This window comes from Colius striatus, unplaced genomic scaffold (genome assembly GCF_028858725.1).
Source record: "Colius striatus isolate bColStr4 unplaced genomic scaffold, bColStr4.1.hap1 scaffold_34, whole genome shotgun sequence".
Lineage (NCBI taxonomy): Eukaryota > Metazoa > Chordata > Aves > Coliiformes > Coliidae > Colius > Colius striatus.
The window spans coordinates 722,651-744,288 of record NW_026908518.1 but is presented as its reverse complement, the minus strand read 5'-3'; the positions used below and the strand labels follow the sequence as shown (position 1 = coordinate 744,288).

The following is a 21,638-nucleotide window of genomic DNA, read 5'->3' as shown; positions in this document are numbered from 1 at the left end:
CACCTGTGAACAGTTCCCATTCCGGGTTTTCAAGAGGATCATCCTTCAGGTCCTCTCTGCTGGAATATGTATGTTCAATGGTTGCAATGCAGTCATGTTCCAGTTGTTGCTCTTCCTGTGAAGTGCTCAGAAACACTGCAGGATTTAGAAGGTGAGTTGTTTTCAACACCACATCATCCTGCTCAGTGAGAATTACCTGGTATTTCATCATTTGGCTCGGGGATAACCAATGTCCCCCCTTTTGCTCCGAGACTGTGGTTACCATATGTGGGACATAGACTGTAACAGTCCTTCCCAAGGTCATCTTTCTTGCTTCTTGGATCAGTGTGACAGTGGCAGCTACTGCTTGCAGGCAAGAAGGTCATCCCTTGCTCGCCAAGTCCAGTTGTTTGGAAAAATATCCCACCAGTCTCTTCCAGCTTCCTAGTTTCTGTGTCAGAACTCCTAGAGACAAATGCTGGTTTTCATGAACAAATAACTGAAAGTCTTTGGCTCAATCTGGCAAGTCTAAGGCTGGCGCTGTCATCAGAGCTATTTTAAGCTTCCGGAAAGCTTCCTGCTGTTCTTTGCCCCATGTAAAAGGGATAGATTTTTGGGCTTCATATAATGGTTTGACTATAAGACCATAATTCATGATCCAGAGCCTGCACCATCCTGTCATTCCCAAAAATGCCCATAACTCCTGCACAGTGTGTGGCTCCAGAATAGCACAAATCGCTTCCTTTCCATTTGTGCCCAGCCTCCGTTCTCCTTTTGAAATTTCAAGGCCCAAATAGATCACTGTTTGGCTGCTATTTGAGCTTTTTCTTTTGATACCTTGTACCTGTTTAATCCCCAAAAGTTTAAAAGTTCAATGTTACTTGTATGCAGGCTGACCTTTCCCTTGTGGCAATTAGGGTGTCATCCACATATTGGAGAAGCAGATGCTCTGGTCTCGGTTTCACTGTCATTTCATTAGTCCAGAGTTCCAGTTCTTTTGCCAGTTGTCTTCCAAAGATAGTCGGGCTGTTCTTGAATCCTTGGGGTAGCCGTGTCCATGTTGACTGCACCTTGCATCCTGTTTGGGGGCTTTCCCACTCAAAAGCAAATAGTTTATGACTTTCCTTTTCCAAAGGGATACAAAAGAAAGTATCTTTTAAATCAAGCACTATAAACCACTGATCATTTTCTCTCAGAGCTGTGAGTAAGGTATATAGATTTGCTACAACTGGATGTGTATCTTTCACAATCTGATTTATGGGCCTTAAGTCCTGAACTAACCTATACTCTCCATTCAATTTCCGTACTGGTAAAATAGGTGTGTTATCCTCTGACTGACATTCTTCTAGAATTTGATATTTCAGAAATTTGTCAATTGGTACTTTTAATCCTTGTTTTGCCTCAGGTTTTATTGGGTATTGTCTCACCCTGACCGATTTTACTTTTTTTTCATTTCAGTTTTTACTGGTTGTGTCAATTGTGATTTTCCTGGAATCTCAGTTTCCCACACCATTGGGATCGCTGCATTCTCCACTTCTGGAGGTAATTCTAGCACCTTTAGTTTTTCTTTTATCATCAATATTTGTCTTGTCTTTGATGCAAATATTTTTAGTAACAAGTCTCCATTTTCAAAGACAATTTGTGCATTTAATTTAGACAACAAGTCCCTCCCCATCAGGGGTATGGGACATTCTGGAACATACAAAAATTCATATGTTATCACTTTATTGCCAAATTGTAAATTTAAGGGTTGCAAAAATGGACCATTTTCCTCTTTCCCTGTGGCTGCCGCAATATTTGCAGTTTCAGTTCCTATTGTGCCTCTACATGTATTTAAAACTGAATGCATTAATCCCATGTTTATATTGGGTTCTGTTCTCTGTTGGGTTTTTTTTTCCCTTTTTTTGGTGGGGTTTTTTTCCTCTTTTTTGTTTTTTTTTTTATCTTTCTCACTTTATCTGGATGCTCCTTATAGTATTGACCAGTTGATTTTTTCTCAGAGAATTAAATCAGAAGGTGAGAAAGGCACTTTCATGTGTACTGGTTCACCCTGCCCAACCCCTTGCCTTAATGGGGCAATTATATGTTGTTTGATTTTAGAATTTAAGGGGATCTTTAAGGTGGTTATTAAATGAGTACAGCATTGAGTTCTCATGGACACCAATGAGGAAGATTCTGTGTCAGAGTCCTCATTTTTCCACATTACTACTATCTGGACAGGGCTGGGAGCCCTCCCTAGAACCAGCCCTCCGGGATATATCCTTGTCAGGTTGCTGGGTCCCTGTTCAGGTTCATGTTGGGGAGCGGGTAAGTGAGAGGGGGTGTATATATTGGAACAGATCTTCCCCCTTAAGGGTCAAATGTTTAAGACACATTTTTGCTGCAGTGCATGGGGAGCAATGGTTTTCAACCTTTTGTTTTTCTGCTGTGAGTGACATTACCCAATTTGTTCATTCAGATTAAAGTCCTCTGGAGAGCCTGTTCCAGTGCTTCACCTTCCTCTTCCGCGGACGTTTGACATCACAACACATCTGAACACTGCAACAGTGCTCTGTGACATCACAGGATGTGTGGGCCCTGTAACAGTGCTCTGTGACATCACAGCACTCCACGGCACTGTAAGAGTGTTCTGTGACATCACAGCACAAATGGACATTGTTACAGTGCTCTGTGACCTTACAGCACATCTGGGCACTTCAAGAGTTCTCTGTGACATCACATCTGGGAGCTGCAACATGGCTGTGTGATATTGCACCACATGTTGGTACTGCAACGGGGCTCTATCATTGTAGCACATGTGGGAATTGCAGAGAGGCTGTGTGATATCACAGCTCATCTGGGCACTGCTACAGTGCTCTGTGACATCACAGCACCTCTGGACGCTGCAACAGTGCTCCATGACATCACAACACATCTGGGTACTGCATCCAGGCTGTGTGACATCATAGAATCCTAGAGTGGTAGGGGTTGGAACGGACCATCAGAGATCATCTAGAGCAACCCCCTCCTCCAGAATCAAGTTCACCTAGATCAGGTCGCACAGGAACGTGTCCAGGCTTATGCTGAAATCCTCCAAGGAAGGAGACTCCACAAGCCCTGTGGGCAGCCTGTTCCAGTGCTCCGTCTTCCTCTTCCGCGGACGTTTGACATCACAGCACAACTGAACACTGCAACAGTGCTCTGTGACATCACAGCACAGGTGCGCACTGCAACAGGAGTGTGTAATACAACAGCCCATCTGGGCTTTGCAGCGGCACTGTGTGACATGACAGCACTTTTGGGCACTGTAGCAGTGCTCTAAGACTTCACATCATATCTGGACACTGAAACGGGTTTCTGTGGCATCACAGCAGACGTTGTCACTGCAACAGTGCTCTGTGACATCACAGCACAACTAGGTACTGCAACATGGCTGTGTGACACTGCAGGAGATGTGGGCATTGCAGAGGTTGTGCTGTGTGTATTGCATCACAGCACATCTGGGCACCACTACACTGCTCTGTGACATCATTGCTTATCTAGGCACTGGAATGGGGCTCTGTGACATCACATCACATCCGGACACTGCGGCAGTATTCTGTGACGTCACATCACCTTTGGGCACAGCAACAGTCCCGTGTGACATCACAGGACGTCTGGGCACTGTAGCAGTGCTCTAAGGCTTCACATCATATCTGGGCACTGCAACAGGACTCTCTGACATCACAGCACATCTGGGCACTGCAACAGTGCTCTATAACATCTTATCTCAACTGCACACTGCTACAGTGCTCTGTGACATTACAAGACATCTGAGCACTCAATCACTGCTGTGATACATAACAGCATCACTAGGCACTGGCACGGTGCTCTGTGACATCACAGCACATCTGGGAAAGGCAGTAGTACTCTGTGACATCACAGAACATGTGCACAGTGCAACAGGACTGTGTAACACAACAGCACATCTGGGCTTTGCAGCAAGGCTGTGTGACCTTACAGCACATCTGGGCACTCCAATAGTGCTCTGTGACATCACAGGACGTCTGGGCACTGGACACACACTGCTCTGAGACTTCACATAGTATCTGGGCACTGAAATGAGACTCTGTGACATCACAGCAGATGTGGGCATGGCAACAGTTCTCTATAACATCACATCACCTCTGGATGCTGCAACAGTGCTCTGTGACATCACAGCACATCTGGGTACTGCATCTAGACTGTGTGGCATCATAGAATCCTAGAGTGGTAGGGGTTGGAAGGGACCATTAGAGATCATCTAGAGCAACCCCCTCCCCCAGAATTCAGTTCACCTAGATCAGGTCGCACAAGAACGTGTCCAGGCTTGTGCTGAAATCCTCCAAGGAAGGAGACTCCACAAGCCCTCTGGGCAGCCTGTTCTGCAGGGTTTCTTTTTCTTTGTGCAGGGGTTCTTCTTTGTTGCGCGAAACGGGAGTGACCAGACGCCAATCTGATGTGCATCAGCTCCAATTTATTGTCACATCATCATCACTTCTATACCTTTTCCAAATGCTTTGTACGTGCTACAATATATGGCAAATAGTTAATACTAAGCATCACGCACTATGCATAAGGCCTCAAAGTTTCATTTTGGTAACAACTTAAACACCAACCTCATTGTGTTTAAACACCATCCTTATTGTGCATAAAACATCAGCCTTATTGTGTCTAAAATATCACCCCATCTGTTCGGCCTTCAGTTAGTTTTCTCTCACACTATGGTTATGCTTACCTTACGTTTAGTTACCTTTATATTATTGTTAGTTACATATGTTACAATTTATTAGTCAAGTACAGTCAATCATACAATGCTAAATTGAATGCTATATTCAGTCCTCTAACAACGCTTGGTTTAATGTCCTGTCCTATCTTCTTGCTTTGACCTTGTTTCTGTTACAATCTGCTGTTTCGGTTTTCCCCTTGCTCAAGCTTGCTATCACATAGACATTCCTTTCTGGCCTTTTTTGCTGTAGAAGGCAATACAAAGACAAACTACAAACGTTCTCTATTTCTGACTGACTCCATAACATTCATTATAGCCCAGGTCCCAACAGTTACCTTAGCTGTTACCTTAACTACAAGACCCTGGTAAATGTATTTGTTAGGTTACCTTGGCTGTTACCTTAGTTGTAACTAAAACAAAGGGACTAATATCTGCATAATAAAGAAGTGCCTGCTAATCTGCATTCCTGTGTAGATAAGCTGCAGATCCCTCAACACCCCTGTACTCTATCAGTCAGCACTGTGCCACCTTTGCAACTGCTTTCCTATGGGAGCTATCTCCAATCCCACTCACTTGGACTGCTCAGCTCCCTTTGAAAAAATACATGCTGCCAGTAGAAATTACGCCACTGCGTCTATGCACTACAAGAAAGCAGGAAGGCAGACCCCAGCTACAGTAGTAAGTAGGTCCCCATGCAGTCTATCAGCCAGCACGGTGTCACATTTGCAGCTGCTTCCCTGTGGGAGTTATCTCCAATGCTGAACACTAGGACTGCTCAGCTCCCATTGAAAAAATACATGCTGTCGGTAGAAGTTAGAATACTGAGTCTTGGAGCTACAAGAAAGCAGGAAGGAAGACTCCACCTACAGTGGTATGTAGGTCCCATTGTAGTCTATCAGCTTGCACTGTGCCACCTTTGAAGCTGCTTTCCTGTGGGAGTTATCTCCAATCCCACGCTCTGGCCTCGTTTTCTCCCTTTGAAAATACAGGCTGCCAGTAGATGTTACGCCTCTGCCTCTGGGAGCTACAAGAAACAGGTATGCAGACCCCACCGACAGTAGTACATAGATCCCCATGTACCCTAACAACCAACACTGTGCCACCTTTTCAGCTGCCTTCCTGTGGGAGCTATCTCCAATCGTGGTCACTTGACCTGCTCAGCTCCCAGTGTATAAATAAAAGTTGCCAGTAGAATTTACACCTCTGCGTCGTGGAGCAACAAAAAAGTAGCAACGCAGACCACACCTACAGTGGTACGTTGTTCCCCATGAAACCTATTAGTCAGCACCATGCAACCTTTGCAGCTGCTTTCTTGTGGGAGCTCTCTCCAATCCCGCGCTCTCTGCCTGCTCAGCTCCCGTTTGAAATACAGTATGGTGGTAGAAGTTATATCACGGCGTCTGGGAAGTAAAGTAAGTACGCCTACCCCACCTACAGTGGTACGTAGGTCCCCGTGTAGCCTATCAGTCAGGACTGTGCAACCTTTGCAGCTCTTTCCTGTGGAGAAAAAATGAGGGAGAATGGACATGGATCTCAGGGTATAATGTTAGGTCTGTTGGGGCAAGGCAGCCTGAGCTCTAGTTATATGAATTTAATGCACAATCAAGACCAGAGTCAGAGCCATGGTTAAAGCAGTTTCTGTCATGTAGACAGCAGGCCGCTTTCTCTTCCTTCAAGGTTGGGCTGTTTTCAGCTAACGAGGTAACAGCTCAAGGTGGAAAACAACTTCGGAGAAAAACAAGATGGGAAAATGTGAGGGAGCTTGCTTATCGCAGAAACCGCAAGTAGGATGAGCATAAGAATGTAATCTATTAGCTGCTGTTGCTGAGCTAGCTTTGAAGCTGCTGTGTATATAAGTTAGAGCCTGCTCTCAATGAAGAAGAAGATTTCTGCTATCACTCATATTGAGTAGGACTGATTTCTTCCCACCCAGCTGAGAATCGGACCCTGGGTTGATCGCCGCATGAAGTAGGCTTCGTGCCTGGGTTTTTCAGGCTTTTGTGCCTGGGTTTCAGGCCTTCGTGCCTGGGTTTTTCAGGCCTTTGTGCCTGGGTTTTTCAGGCTTTTGTGCCTGGGTTTCAGGTTTCGAGCCTGGGTTTCAGACTTCAAGTCTGGTTCATTTTTCAGGCTTCGAGCCTGGGTTTTTCAGGCCAAGAGCCGAAAAATTCGCGGCACTCCCTGAACTTATACCATTGAGTATGGGAGCTAAAAAAAGCAGGAATGCAGACCTCAACTACAGTGATAAAGAGGTCCCCATGCAGTGTATCAGCCAGCACTGTGTCACATTTGCAGCTACTTTCCTGTGGGAGCTCTCTTCAATCCCACACTCTTTTTCTCCTCTTTTCCCATTGAAAAAATAAATGTGTCTGTTAAGTTATGCCACTGAGTATGGGAGCTACAAGAAAGCAGGAAGGCAGACCCCAGCTACAGTAGTAAGTAGGTCCCCATGCAGTCTATCAGCCAGCACGGTGTCACATTTGCAGCTGCTTTCCTGTGGGAGCTCTCTTCAATCCCACACTCTTTTTCACCTCATCTCCCATTGAAAAAATACATGTTGTCGGTTAAGTTATAGACCTATAGAGGGTGAGAGGCGCCAGTATAAACCAGTACAGACCAGTACGGGCCTGGTGGGGCTCCCAGTAACTCCCAGTTACCCCCAAACCACCTCCCAGTCCCTTCCAGTAGCTCCAAGTCACTCCCAGTAACCCAGAACCCCCTCTCTGTAGCTTCCAGTACCCCAAAGCCCTTCCCAGTAGCTCCAAGGAGCTCCCAGTCAACCCAAAACCCCCTCCCAGTAACTCCCAGTGACTCCCAGTAGCTCCAAGTAACACCCAGTGACCCAAAACCCCTCTCCCAGTAGCTCCCAGTAACTCCCAGTGACCCCAAACCCCCTCTCAGTGACTCCCAGTAGCTCCCAGTGACTCCCAGTGACCCCAAACCTCCTCCCAGTGACTCCCAGTTGCTCCCAGTGACTCCCAGTGACCCCCAAACCCTCTCCCAGTCCCTCCCAGTAGCTTCCAGTGGCTTCCAGCGACGCCAAACCCCCTCCCAGTCCCTCCCAGTAGCTCCCAGTGACCCACAAACCCACTCCCAGTCCCTCCCAGTTGCTCCCAGTAACTCCCAGTGACCCACAAACCCCCTCCCAGTGACTCCCAGTGACTCTCAGTGATTCCAATCCCCCTCCCAGTAGCTCCCAGTAACTCCCAGTGACCCCAACCTCCCCCAAACCACCCCAACCCTCTTCCCAGTCCCTCCCAGTAACTCCCAGTGCCCTCCCAGTACAAACCATACCATCAAGTGCCCCAAAACCACCCCAAATCCCCCTTAAACCACCCCAAACCCCCCCCAAACCACCCCAAACCCACCCCAATCCCCCTTCCCAGTCCCTCCCAGTAACTCCCAGTGCCCTCCCAGTACAAACCAGTACTGTCAAGTGCCCCAAAAACACTCCAAATCCCCCTTAAACCACCCCAAAACCACCCCAAACCACCCCAACCCCACCCCAAACCACCCCAACCCCCTTCCCAGTCCCTCCCAGTAAGTTCCAGTGGCCTCCCAGTTTCTCCCAGTGACCTGTACGTCCCGCCCCGCCCCGCCCCGGGACACGACGGAAGACGGGCGAAGGTTCAACTTCAAGGTGACGTGGAAATGTGGTAAAATTGGGCAAAATGGAGCCAAAATGAGGCCAAAATGGGTCAAAATGAGCCCAAAATGGAGCTGAAAATGGGTCTTGAAGTGGTTGAGAAGTTGGTTCAAAGGAAGGGAATGAAAATGGGCCAAAAATGAGGGATTTTGACCCAAAAATGGGGTGAAAAAGGCTCAAAATGGGCCCAAAATCGGCCTGAAATGAGGTAAAATTGGGCAAAATGAGGCTAAAATGGGCGACTCAAAATCACTCAAAATGACCCAAAATGACCCAGAAAAACCTCTTAAACACAGATTCAAAGAAATTACTCAAAAAATGACCCAAAAGTGCCTCAGAATGACCCAAAAATGCCTCACAATGACTCACAAAGAGACACAAAATGGTGCCAGAAATGGATGCAAAAACGGCTTTAAAAACCACTTAAAAGTGACTCAAAATCACTCAAAATGACCCAAAATGACCCAAAAACATCTCTTAAACACAGATTCAAAGAAATTACTCAAAAAATGACCCAAAAGTGCCTCAGAATGACCCAAAAATGCCTCAAAAACCCAACACAAAATGGTGCCAGAAATGGATGCAAAAAGGGCTTTAAAAACCACATAAAGTGACTCAAAATCACTCAAAATGACCCAAAATGACCCAAAAAAACTCTTAAACACAGGTCCAAAGAAATTACTCAAAAAATGACCCAAAAGTGCCTCTGAACGACCCAAAAATGCCTCAGAAACTCCCCACAAAGAGACACAAAATGAAGCCAGAAATGGATGAAAAAGGCCCTAAAAAACCACATAAAGTGACTCAAAATCACTCAAAAAGACCCAAAATGACCCAAAAACCCCTCTTAAACACAGATCCAAAGAAATGACTCAGAAAATGACCCAAAAGTGCCTCAGAACGACCCAAAAATGCCTCAAAACCCCCCCATGAAATGGCGCCCGCCAAGAGACTCAACATGACGCCTGAAACGGGCTCAAAACGGCCCCGAAACCGCCTCAAACCGCCCCAAAACCTCCCTTTCCCCCCCCCCCCCAGTGGGTCCAGGCCGATGCCCCTGACGTCCTTTGCCTCCAGGAGACCAAATGTGGGGCTGAGTCGGTGCCAGAGGAGTTGCGGAGCCTCGGGGCCTTCCCTCACCAGCACAGCCCCAGTGACCGGCCCAGCTACAGCGGCGTGGGGCTGCTCAGCAGGACCAAACCCCTGGCTGTCACCTATGGCATGGGTGAGTAGCCAAAGCTGGGGCGCTGCTGGTCATTTCCAGGCCCTGGGTGGCTGCCACAGGCTCGCGGGAGACATTTTGAGGCCTTCGGTGGCCATTTGGGGGTCTCAGGAGCCATTTTGAGGCCTTAAGTGGCCATTTGGGGCCTTAAGTGGCCATTTTGAGGCCTTAAGTGGCCATTTGGGGCTCTCAGGAGCCATTTTGAGGCCTTAAGTGGCCATTTGGGGCTCTTAATGGCCACCAGAAGCTCTCAGGAGCCATTCTGAGGCCTTAAGTGCCATTTGGGGCCCTTCAGTGGCCATTTGGGGCCCTTTAGGAGCCATTTTTAGGCCTTAAGTGGCCATTTTGAGGCCTTAAGTGGCCATTTGGGGCCCTCAGGAGCCATTTGGGGCCCTTTAGGAGCCATTTTTAGGCCTTAAGTGGCCATTTGGGGCCCTCAGGAGCCATTAAAGCCACGGCAGTGACGTTTTAGGCCTCTAAAGCCTCTTTTTAGGCCTCTAAAGTGACTCTTTAGGCCAGTAAAATGACTTTTTGGGCTAAAAAGTGACTTTTTGGGCCTCTAAATTGACTTTTTGGCCAGTAAAGTGACTTTTTAGGCCTCTAAAGTCCATTTTTGAGCCTCTAAAGCCCCTTTTTGACCTCTAAAGTGACTTTTTAGGCCTCTAAAGCCCCTTTTTGGGCAATAAAATGACTTTTTGAGCCATTAAAGTGACTCTTTAGACCTCTAAACCCTCTTTTTAGCTACTAAAGTGTCTTTTTAGGCCTCTAAAGCCCCTTTTTGGGCAATAAAATGACTTTTTGAGCCATTAAAGTGACTCTTTAGACCTCTAAACCCTCTTTTTAGCTACTAAAGTGTCTTTTTAGGCCTCTAAAGTGACTTTTGGGACACTACAGTGACTTTTTGGCTACAAAAGGGACTTTTTAGGCCTCTAGAGCCCCTTTTTGGCTACTAAAGTGACTTTTGGGACAATACAGTGACTTTTTGGCTACAAAAGGGACTTTTTAGGCCTCTAGAGCCCCTTTTTGGCCACTAAAGTGACTTTTTGGGCCACTAAAGTGACTTTTTGGCTACTAAAATGACTTTTTAGGCCTCTAAAGTCCATTTTTGTGCCACTCAAGTGAATTTTTGACCTCTAAAGTGACTTTTTAGGCCTCTAAAGTGACTTTTTGGGCCTCTAAAGAGACTTTTTGGCCACTAAAGTGACTTTTTGGGCCTCTCAAGCCCCTTTTTGACCTCTAAAGTGACTTTTTGGGCCTCTCAAGCCCCTTTTTAGGCCTCTAAATGTCTTTTTAGGCCATTAAATTCCCTTTTGGCTACGAAAGTGACTTTTTAGACCTCTAAACCCTCTTTTTGAGCTGCTAAAGCCCCTTTTTGACCTCTAAAGCCCCTTTTTGGGCCCCTAAAGTGACTTTTTTGGCCACTAAAGGACCTTTTTGGCTACTAAAGTGACTTTTTGAGCCACTAAAGTGTATTTTTAGGCCACTGGACCCCATTTTTGACCTCTAAAGTGACTTTTTGATCCTCTAAAGTGACTTTTTAGGCCTCTAAAGCCCCTTTTTGGCCACTAAAGTGACTTTTTGGGCCACTAAAGCCCCTTTTTGGGCCACTCAAGCCCCTTTTTGAGCCAATAAATCCACTTCTTGACCTCTAAAGTGACTTTTTCGGCCTCTAAAGTCCCTTTTTAGGCCTCTAAAGTGACTTTTTGAGGCACTAAAGTGCCTTTTTAGGCCATTAAAGTTGATTTTTGAGGACTAAAGTGACTTTGGGCCTCTAGAGCCCCTTTTTGGGCCCCTAAAGCCCCTTTTTATCCCCATCTGTGTGTCCCCTTGCCAGGTGACCCCGAGCTGGACGCCGAGGGTGCGTGCTGACGGCCGAGTTCCCTGCCCTGCGCGTCGTCTGTGTCTACGTGCCCAACTCCGGGCGAGGCCTGGGCCGCCTGAGCTTCCGGCAGGCCTGGGACGAGCGCTTCCGCTCCTTCGTGTTCCAGCTGGACTGGTCCAAACCGGTTGCCATCTGCGGCGACCTCAACGTCGCCCACCAGCCCTTGGACCTGAGGAACCCGTCGGGGAACAAGAGGAGCCCCGGGTTCACGCGGGAGGAGAGGGAGCTGCTGGGGGCCGGCTTCCTCGACAGCTTCTGGGTGTTTAACCCCTCGCTGCCCAACGCCTTCACCTTCTGGACCTACCTGAGCGGGGCCAGGGTCAGGAACGTGGGCTGGAGGCTGGATTACTGCCTGTGGTCCCAGAGGGGCAGGAAGGATCTGTGCGACAGCAGGATCGAGCAGCGGGCCCAGGGCAGCACCACTGTCCCGTGGGGATCTACCTGGCGCTGGAGGGGGCAGGCTGAGGGGCAAAAATGGGGCGGGAATGGGGCAAAAATGGGTCAAAATGGAGGGAAATGGGGGGAAATGGGGCAGAAATGGGGGGACATGGGATGGAAATGGGGCAGAAATGGGTCAAAATGGGGTGGAAATGGGGCAGAAATGGGGCAAAATGGGGGGAAATGGCTCAAAAATGGCTGAAAATGGGGGGAAATGGGTCAAAAATAGCTGAAAGTGGGATAAAATTGGAGGATAATGGAATAAATGGGTCAAAAATGGGTCAAAATGGGTAAAAAATGGGGGAAAATGGAATAAATGGGGTAAAAAATGGGTCAAAAATGGGGGGAAATGGGTCGAAATGGGTCAAAAACGGGTCAAAAATGGCTGAAAGTGGGATAAAATTGGAGGATAATGCAATAAATGGGTCAAAAATGGGTCAAAATGGGTAAAAAATGGCTGAAAGTGGGATAAAATTGGGGGATAATGGAATAAATGGGGTCAAAATGGGTCAAAAATGGCTGAAAGTGGGATAAAACTGGGGGACAATGAGATAAATGGGGTCAAAAGGGGTGAAAGGTGTGTGAGAGGTGAGTGCGGACAGCATGTCCCGCCGTAAGCGAGGTCAGGGCCAGGAACGTGGGCTGGAGGCTGGGGAAATGGGGCAAAAATGGGGGGAAATGGGGCAAAAATGGGACAAAAATGGGTCAAAATGGGGGAAAATGGGGCAAAAATGCATCAAAAATGGGGGGAAATGGCTGAAAATAGGGGGAAATGGGTCAAAATTTAAGGAAAAATGGGGGGAAATGGGGCAAAAATGGGTCAAAATGGCTGAAAATGAGAAATGGGTAAAAAATGGAGGGAAATGGGTAAAAAATGGGTCAAAATGGGGGGAAATGGGTCAAAAATGGGGGAAATGAAGCAAAAATGGGTCAAAAATGGCTGAAAATGGGGGGAAATGGGTCGAAATGGGTCAAAAATGGCTGAAAATGAGATAAAATTGGAGGATAATGCAATAAATGGGGTTAAAATGGGTCAAAAATGGGGTAAAAATGGGTGAAAAATGGGGAGAAATGAGTCAAAATGGGTAAAAAAAGGCTGAAAGTGGGATAAAATTGGGGGTTAGTGGAATAAATGGGGGAAAAATGGGTCAAAATGGGTCAAAACTGGCTGAAAATGGGATAAAATTGGGGGATAATGGAATAAATGGGTCAAAAATGGGTCAAAACTGGCTGAAAGTGGGATAAAAAACCAAAACCCCTTCCCAGTCCCTCCCAGTTCCCTTCAATTTGTCCCAGTCCCCTCCCAATTGATCCCAGTTCATCCCAGTCCCCTCCCAATTCATCCCAGTTGCTCCCAGTTCCCTCCAGTTCCCCTCAGTTCCCTCCCAGTTCATCCCAGTTGCTCCCAGTTCCCTCCAGTTCCCCTCAGTTCCCTCCCAGTTCATCCCAGTCCCCTCCCAGTTGCTCCCAGCCCTCTCAGTCCCCCCAGCTCATCCCAGTTGCTCCCAGTTCCCTCCCAGTTGCTCCCAGTTCCCTCTCAGTGCCCTCCCAGCTCATCCCAGTTTATCCCAGTTCCCTCTCAGTGCCCTCCCAGCTCATCCCAGTTGCTCCCAGTTCCCTCCCAGTTGCTCCCAGTCCCTCCCAGTTGCTCCCAGTCCCTCCCAGTGCCCTCTCAGCTCATCCCAGTTGCTCCCAGTTACCTCTCAGTGCCCTCCCAGTTCGTCCCAGTTCCCTCCCAGCTCATCCCCGTCCCTCCCCAGTTCCCTCCCCAGTTCATCCCAGTTCCCTCCCATTCCCCCCCCCCGCCCCCCAGACGCCGCTCCGCCTCTCAGCCAATCATCTCTCTTTAGTCCCGTTGCCGGGCAGACTCCACCCCCGTAGCAACCAATCAGCGCTCGGCGCCCTCCTCTCTCCGTCCAGTCAGCGCCCGTGGCCGCGCTCTGGAGCAGGAGCCGCTCCCAGTTGCCTCCCAGTTGCCTCCCAGTGCCAAAGGTCAGAGTCTGGGTAGGCCGCACATCCATTCTGAGGGGAAAAGTGGGGGTTTGGGGCAATTTGGGGGGATAAAATGAGCTTTTGTGGCAATTCTGAGGGGAAAAGTGGGGTTTTGGAGGAGTTTTGAGGTGAAAAGTGAGGTTTTGAGGCAATTCTGAGGGGAAAAGTGGGGTTTTGGAGGAGTTTTGAGGGGAAAAGTGGGGGTTTGGGGTGTTTCTGAGGGGAAAAGTGGGGTTTTGAGGGGAAATGTGAGGTTTTGGGGCAATTTGGGGGGATAAAATGAGGTTTTGGGGTATTTCTGAGGGATACAATGAGGGTTTGTGGCAATTCTGAGGGGAAAAGTGGGGTTTTGGTGGAGTTTTGAGGTGAAAAGTGAGGATTTGGGGTATTTCTGAGGGGAAAAGTGGGGTTTTGGGGTATTTCTGAGGGGAAAAGTGTGATTTGAGTGACATTTTGAGGGCAAAAGTGAGGTTTTGGGGTATTTCTGAGGCATAAAATGAGGGTTTGGGGCAATTCTGAGGGGAAAAGTGGGGTTTTGGTGGAGTTTTGAGGGGAAAAGTGGGGTTTTGGGGTATTTCTGAGGGGAAAAGTGTGATTTGGGTAAAGTTTTGAGTGGAAAAGTGAGGTTTTGGGCTATTTCTGAGGGATAAAATGAGGTTTTGGGGCAATTCTGAGAGGAAATGTGGGGTTTTGAGGGGAAAAGTGAGGTTTTGGGGCAATTTTGGGGGATAAAATGAGGATTTGGGGCAATTCTGAGGGGAAAAGTAGGGTTTGGGTGGAGTTTTGAGGTGAAAAGTGGGGTTTTGAGGCATTTCCGAGAGGAAAAAGTGAGGTTTTGGTGCAACTTGGTGTGTAAGAGTTCCAGTTTGGTGGGGTTTGGATGCAAGAGTCTCCCCAGTCCATCCCAGTTCAACCCAGTTGACACACTGGAGCGGCGGCTTTTATTGAGTGGCGGAAGGATCCGCGGGGAAAGGGGCCAAACCTCGTTGGCGGAGGGATCCCATTGGGGCACATCTAGATTCAGCTCTGGGGGAGAAGGATCCTCCAAAGCCCCTCCCAGTAACTACCAGTAACCCCCAAACCCCCTCCCAGTAACTCCCAGTAGCTCCCAGTTACCCCAAAGCCCCTCTCAGTAGCCCCCAGTTACCCCAAACCCCCTCCCAGTAACTCCCAGTGACCCCAAACCCCTCCCAGTAAATCCCAGTAACCTCAAACCTCTTCCCAGTAGCTCCCAGTAAGGTCCAGACCACTTCCCACTAATTCCCAGTACCTCCCAGTCACCCCCAAACCCCCTCCCAGTAGCTCCCAGTAACCCCCAAACACCCTCCAGTGACTCCCAGTAACCCCCAAACCCCTCCAAGTCCCTCCCAGTGACTTCCAGTAACTCCCAGTAACCCCCCAACACCCTCCAGTGACTCCCAGTAACCCCCAAACCCCCTCCCAGTCCCTCCCAGTAACTCCAAACCCCCTCCCAGTCGCTTCCAGTAACCCCAAACCCCCTCCCAGTCGCTCCCAGTAACCTCAAACCCCCTCCCAGTCGCTCCCAGTAACCCCCAAACACCCTCCCAGTCGCTCCCAAACCCCCTATCAGTGACATTCAGTTACCCCCAACCCCCCTCCCAGTAACTCCCAGTGCCCCTCCCGTCTAGATCCGGCCGTCGGACGTTGGGCGGAAGGATCCGATCGCCTAAGCGGCGGCGGAAGGGCCCGAGAGGTGACGGAAACACCCGAGGGGGTGACGGAAGGAGCCGAGGGGGGGACGGAAGGAGCCGAAGCGCCGCCGGGTGCGGTTCGGGCGGTCCCTCCGTTACCGGGGCAGGGGCGGATCAAGGGCTCCCGGGTGTTCCCCCGACGCTGCCGCGGGACAGGGTTCGGCTCCGGCCCCGTTCGCCTTCGGCCGAGCCGGAACTGGCGACCGAAGCGGTTCGGGACCGGGACAAGCGAGTCATGGTGGACGCGGCCACTGCCGGGAGGGGAGAGGCCGCGCTTTAACCCCGCCCACCGCCCCGCCTCGGCCAATCGGCGCGCGTCTGTCCGCGCCTCAGCCAATCAGATGGCGAGGCGCCGCGGAGCTTGGCCCCGCCCAGCCGCTGCACCGTTCCATTCAACCCAGGAAGGGGGGGGGGGTGCGACTTAATTAATCGCTAATTAAAGAGTTAATTAAGGCGCGGGGGAAGGTCGTTAGGCTCCGAACACTCCCCCCCACCGTTAATTAGCTCCGCGGTGATTCTGGTGAATGAAGTGCCCCCAACCCCCTCCTTAACGAGCCCTTCGTTAATCGCGCTAATTAAGGCCGCTAATTAGCTCATTAGCCAGTCACTGTAGCCCATCCCCTGCACAAAGTACTTAAAGGTCTCGGTCAGCTTGGCTGGCTGCAAGAGGGGAGGGGGCGTGGCCACGTGACGTCACAGAGGGGCGCGGCTTGGGCGTGGCCACTCCCCCTTCTGTCAGGCCACGCCCACGCCGTAAGCCACCCCCCCCACACATTCCCCCCCCTTTACCTGGGTGAGTTGGGGTTGGCCGCCCCCGTCTGCCATCTGGGGGGGGCAAAGGGGGCACTGGGAGTTACTGGGAGGGACTGGGAAGGGGGGGTTGGAGGTGACTGGGAGGAGCTGGAAGGGGGTTTGGGGGTTACTGGGAAGGACTGGGAGGAGCTGGGAGGGGGTTTGGGGTTACTGGGAAGGACTGGGAGGAGTTGGGAGGGGGTTTGGGATATACTGGGACGGGCTGGGAGGGACTGGGAGAGGGTTCGGGCTCACTGGGAGGGACTGGGAAGAGGTGGGAGAGGTTTTGTGGGTCACTGGGAGGAGCTGGGAGGGGAGCTGGGGGTGACTGGGAGCTACTGGGAGTTACTGGGAGACACTGGAGGGGGTTGGGGGTAACTGGGAGTCACTGGGACTCACTGAGAGATACTGGGAGGGGGTTTGGGGGTCCCTGGGAGTTACTGGGAGTCATTGGGAATGGATTTTGGGTAACTGGGAGTTACTGGAGGGGGTTTGGGGGTTACTGGGAGTCACTGGGACGGGTTTTGGAGGCACTGGGAGTGCCTGGGGTCAGAGGTCAAAGGTCATCTTGAGGAAGGAAGTTTGGGTCGGGTCGAGCTTGACAATACACTCCACCTGGGGGGGGAGGGGCAAAGGGGAGAGGGCGGGGCTTAACGGGGTAATGGAGGGGTCACAGCACGTGGCCACGACCCCACCCCCCCAACCCCACCCAAAACTCACCATGGCGTCCTCGTGGGGGGAGTTCTCACCGACCACCAAAAGCATGGGGCAGCTAGAGGGGTCAGGGGGTCACCACGGGGTCATGGGGTAAACGGGAGGTCACGGGGTCACGGCGGGGTCACAGGGAAATCACAGGGTCAGGGGGAGGTCGTGGGGTCACATAAGGCCACGGGGCCAGGAGGGGTGAAAGGGGCAAAAGGAGGTCATGAGGGCTCACAGAGGGGTCATGGAGGGGTCACGGGAGGTTACGGGGTCATGGCAGGGTCACGGGATCAAGGGGAGGTCGTGGGGTCCTGTAGGGTCATGGGTCATGGGGTCACGGTGGGGTCACAGAGGGGTCACAGGGTCAGGGAGAGGTCATGGGGTCACAGTAGTAAGTAGGTCCGCATGCAGTCTATCAGCCAGCACGGTGTCACATTTGCAGCTGCTTTCCTGTGGGAGCTATCTTCAATACCACAGTTTTTCTCCTCAGCTCCCATTGAAAAAATACATGTGTATGTTAAGTTACGCCACTGAGTATGGGAGCTACAAGAAAGCAGGAAGGCAGACCCCAGCTACAGTAGTAAGTAGGTCCCCATGCAGTCTATCAGCCAGCACGGTGTCACATTGGCAGCAGCTTTCCTGTGGGAGCTATCTTCATACCCACTCACTTGGACTGCTCAGCTCCCTTTCAAATAACACATGCCCCCTCTTAACTTATACCACAGCGTATGGGAGCTTTGGAGAGGCCAGGTGTGTTTAACCCCTTCCCAGCCGCGGGGATCTGAGGCTGCAGCGCAGCGGCGCCAGCAGCCTGCAGTGAGTCACCCCTGACCTCTGACTCCTCCTGTGACCCCCTTGTGACCCCCGGTGACCCCAGGACCCCCCTTGACCCCTCCATGACCCATGACCCTTCATGACCCCTCTTACTCTCTGTGACCCCCATGACTCATCCAGGATCCCTTAGTGACCCCGATGACCCCTCCATGACCCTCCTTTTCCCTCTGTGACCCCATGACCCCTCCATGACCCCATGACCTTTCTGTGACCCCCATGACCCCCCCACGCCTCCTGTGACCCCACACATCCCCTATGACCCCCCCTTGCCCCTGTGACCCCTCTTTGCCCTATGACCCTACAGGACCCCATGACCTCTCCCTGACCCTGTGACCCCCTCCGTGACCCCACCGTGACCCCATGACCCTTCAATGACCGCACATGATCCCTCTGTGACCCCTCCTTATTGTGTGACGCCCTCATAACCCCCCATTGCCCCATGACCCTACATGACCCCACGACCTCCCCTTGATCCCGTGACCCTGCGATGACCCCGTGACCTCCCGGTGACCCCTCCATGACCCCTCTGTGAGCCCTCATGACCTCCTTTTGCCCCTTTCACCCCTCCTGGCCCCGTGGCCTTACGTGACCCCACGACATCCCCCTGACCCTGTGATTTCCCTGTGACCCCGCCGTGACCCCGTGACCTCCCGTTTACCCCGTGACCCCGTGGTGACCCCCTGACCCCTCTAGCTGCCCCATGCTTTTGGTGGTCGGTGAGAACTCCTCCGACGAGGACTCCGTGGTGAGTTTTGGGTGGCGTTGGGGGGTGGGGGGCGTGGCCACACGCTGTGACCCCTCCATTACCCCGTTAAGCCCCGCCCTCTCCCCTTTGCCCCTCCCCCCCCAGGTGGAGTGTATTGTCAAGCTCGACCCTACCCAAACTTCCTTCCTCAAGGTGACCTTTGACCTCTGACCCCAGGCACTCCCAGTGCCTCCCATTGACCCCCAAACCTGTCCCAGTGACTCCCAGTAACCCCCAAACCCCCTCCCAGTAACTCCCAGTTACCCAAAATCCATTCCAAGTGACTCCCAGTAACTCCCAGTGACCCCCAAACCCCCTCCCAGTATCTCTCAGTGAGTCCCAGTGACTCCCAGTTACCCCCAACCCCCTCCAGTGTCTCCCAGTGACTCTCAGTAACTCCCAGTAGCTCCCAGTCACCCCCAGCTCCCCTCCCAGCTCCTCCCAGTGCCCCCAAAACCTCTCCCACCTCCTCCCAGTCCCTCCCAGTGAGCCCGAACCCTCTCCCAGTCCCTCCCAGCCCGTCCCAGTATATCCCAAACCCCCTCCCAGCTCCTCCCAGTCCTTCCCAGTAACCCCAAACCCCCTCCCAGCTCCTCCCAGTCCTTTCCAGTAACCCCCAAACCCCCTCCCAGTAACTCCCAGTCACCCCCAACCCCCCCCCTTCCCAGTCCCTCCCAGTAACTCCCAGTGCCCCCTTTGCCCCCTCAGATGGCAGACAGGGACGGCCAACCCCAACTCACCCAGGTAAAGGGGGGGGGAATGTGTGTGGGGGGTGGCTTACGGCGTGGGCGTGGCCTGACAGAAGGGGGAGTGGCCACGCCCAAGCCGCGCCCCTCTGTGACGCACGCCATCTGATTGGCTGAGGCGTGGACAGACGCGCGCCGATTGGCCGAGGCGGGGGCGGTGGGCGGGGTTAAAGCGCGGCCTCTCCCCTCCCGGCAGTGGCCGCGTCCACCATGACTCGCTTGTCCCGGTCCCGAACCGCTTCGGTCGCCAGTTCCGGCTCGGCCGAAGGCGAACGGGGCCGGAGCCGAACCCTGTCCCGCGGCAGCGTCGGGGGAACACCCGGGAGCCCTTGATCCGCCCCTGCCCCGGTAACGGAGGGACCGCCCGAACCGAACCCGGCGGCGCTTCGGCTCCTTCCGTCCCCCCCTCGGCTCCTTCCGTCACCTCTCGGGTGTTTCCGTCCCCCCTCGGGTGTTTCCGTCACCTCTCGGGTGCGTCCGACGGCCGGATCTAGACGGGAGGGGCACGGGGAGTTACTGGGAGGGGGGTTGGGGGTTAGTGGGAGGGACTGGGAGCGACTGGGAGGGGGTTTGGGGTTACTGGAAGTCACTGATAGGGGGTTTGGGGGTTACTGGGAGGGACTGGGAGCGACTGCGAGGGTGTTTGGGGGTTACTGGGAGGGACTCGGAGGGTGTTTGAGGGTTACTGGGAGGGGGTTTGGGGTTACTGGGAGGGGATTTGGGATTACTGGGAGGGAGTGGGAGCGACTGGGAGGGGGTTTGGGGGTTACTGGGAGTCACTGGAGGGTATTTGGGGGTTACTGGGAGAGACTGAGAGGGCGTTGGGGGTTACTGGGAGTCACTGGAGGGTGTTTGGGGGTTACTGGGAGTTACTGGAAGTCACTGGGAGGGACTTGGAGGGGTTTGGGGGTTACTGGGAGTCACTGGAGGGTGTTTGGGGGTTACTGGGAGCTACTGGGAGGGGGTTTGGGGGTAACTGAGAGTTACTGGGAGGTACTGGGAATTAGTGGGAAGGGGTCTGGAGCTTACTGGGAGCTACTGGGAAGAGGTTTGAGGTTACTGGGATTTACTGGGAGGGGTTTGGGGTCACTGGGAGTTACTGGGAGGGGGTTTGGGGTAACTAGGAGCTACTGAGAGGGGCTTTGGGGGCTACTGGGAGTTACTGGGAGGGGGTTTGGGGGTTACTGGTAGTTACTGGGAGGGGGTTTGGGGGTTACCGGGAGCTACTGGGAGGGGCTTTGGAGGATCCTTCTCCCCCAGAGCTGGATCTAAATGTGCCCCAATGGGATCCCTCCGCCAACGAGGTTTGGCCCCTTTCCCCGCGGATCCTTCCGACACTCAATAAAAGCCGCCGCTCCAGTGTGTCAACTGGGATGGACTGGGGAGACTCTTGCATCCAAACCCCACCAAACTGGAACTCTTACACACCAAGTTGCACCAAAACCTCACTTTTTCCTCTCGGAAATGCCTCAAAACCCCACTTTTCACCTCAAAACTCCACCCAAACCCTACTTTTCCCCTCAGAATTGCCCCAAATCCTCATTTTATCCCCCAAAATTGCCTCAAAACCTCACTTTTCCCCTCAAAACCCCACATTTCCTCTCAGAATTGCCCCAAACCCTCATTTCATCCCCTCAGATTGCCCCAAAACCTCATTTTATCCCTCAGAAATAGCCCAAAACCTCACTTTTCCACTCAAAACTTTACCCAAATCACACTTTTCCCCTCAGAAATACCCCAAAACCCCACTTTTCCCCTCAAAACTCCACCAAAACCCCACTTTTCCCCTCAGAATTGCCACAAACCCTCATTTTATCCCTCAGAAATACCCCAAAACCTCATTTTATTCCCCCAAATTACCCCAAAACCTCACATTTCCCCTCAAAACTCCACTTTTCCCCTCAGAAATACCCCAAACCCCCACCTTTCCCCTCAAAACTCCTCCAAAATTCCACTTTTCCCCTCAGAATTGCTCCAAAACCTCACTTTTCACCTCAAAACTCCACCAAAACCCCACTTTTCCCATCAGAATTGCCCCAAACCCTCATTTTATCCCCCAAAATTGCCCCAAAACCTCACTTTTCCCCTCAAAATGTCACTCAAATCACACTTTTCCCCTCAGAAATACCCCAAATCCTCACTTTTCACCTCAAAACTCCACCAAAATCCCACTTTTCCTCTCAGAATTGCCACAAACCCTCATTTTATCCCTCAGAAATACCCCA

At 51.7% G+C, this 21,638-nt stretch overlaps 1 pseudogene; it reads left to right on the top strand.

Moving 5' to 3' along the window:
* Positions 1-11,917, top strand: part of LOC133629191 (DNA-(apurinic or apyrimidinic site) endonuclease-like) — a 150,586-nt pseudogene extending 138,669 nt beyond the window's left edge.
* Positions 11,918-21,638: the final 9,721 nt, after the last annotated feature.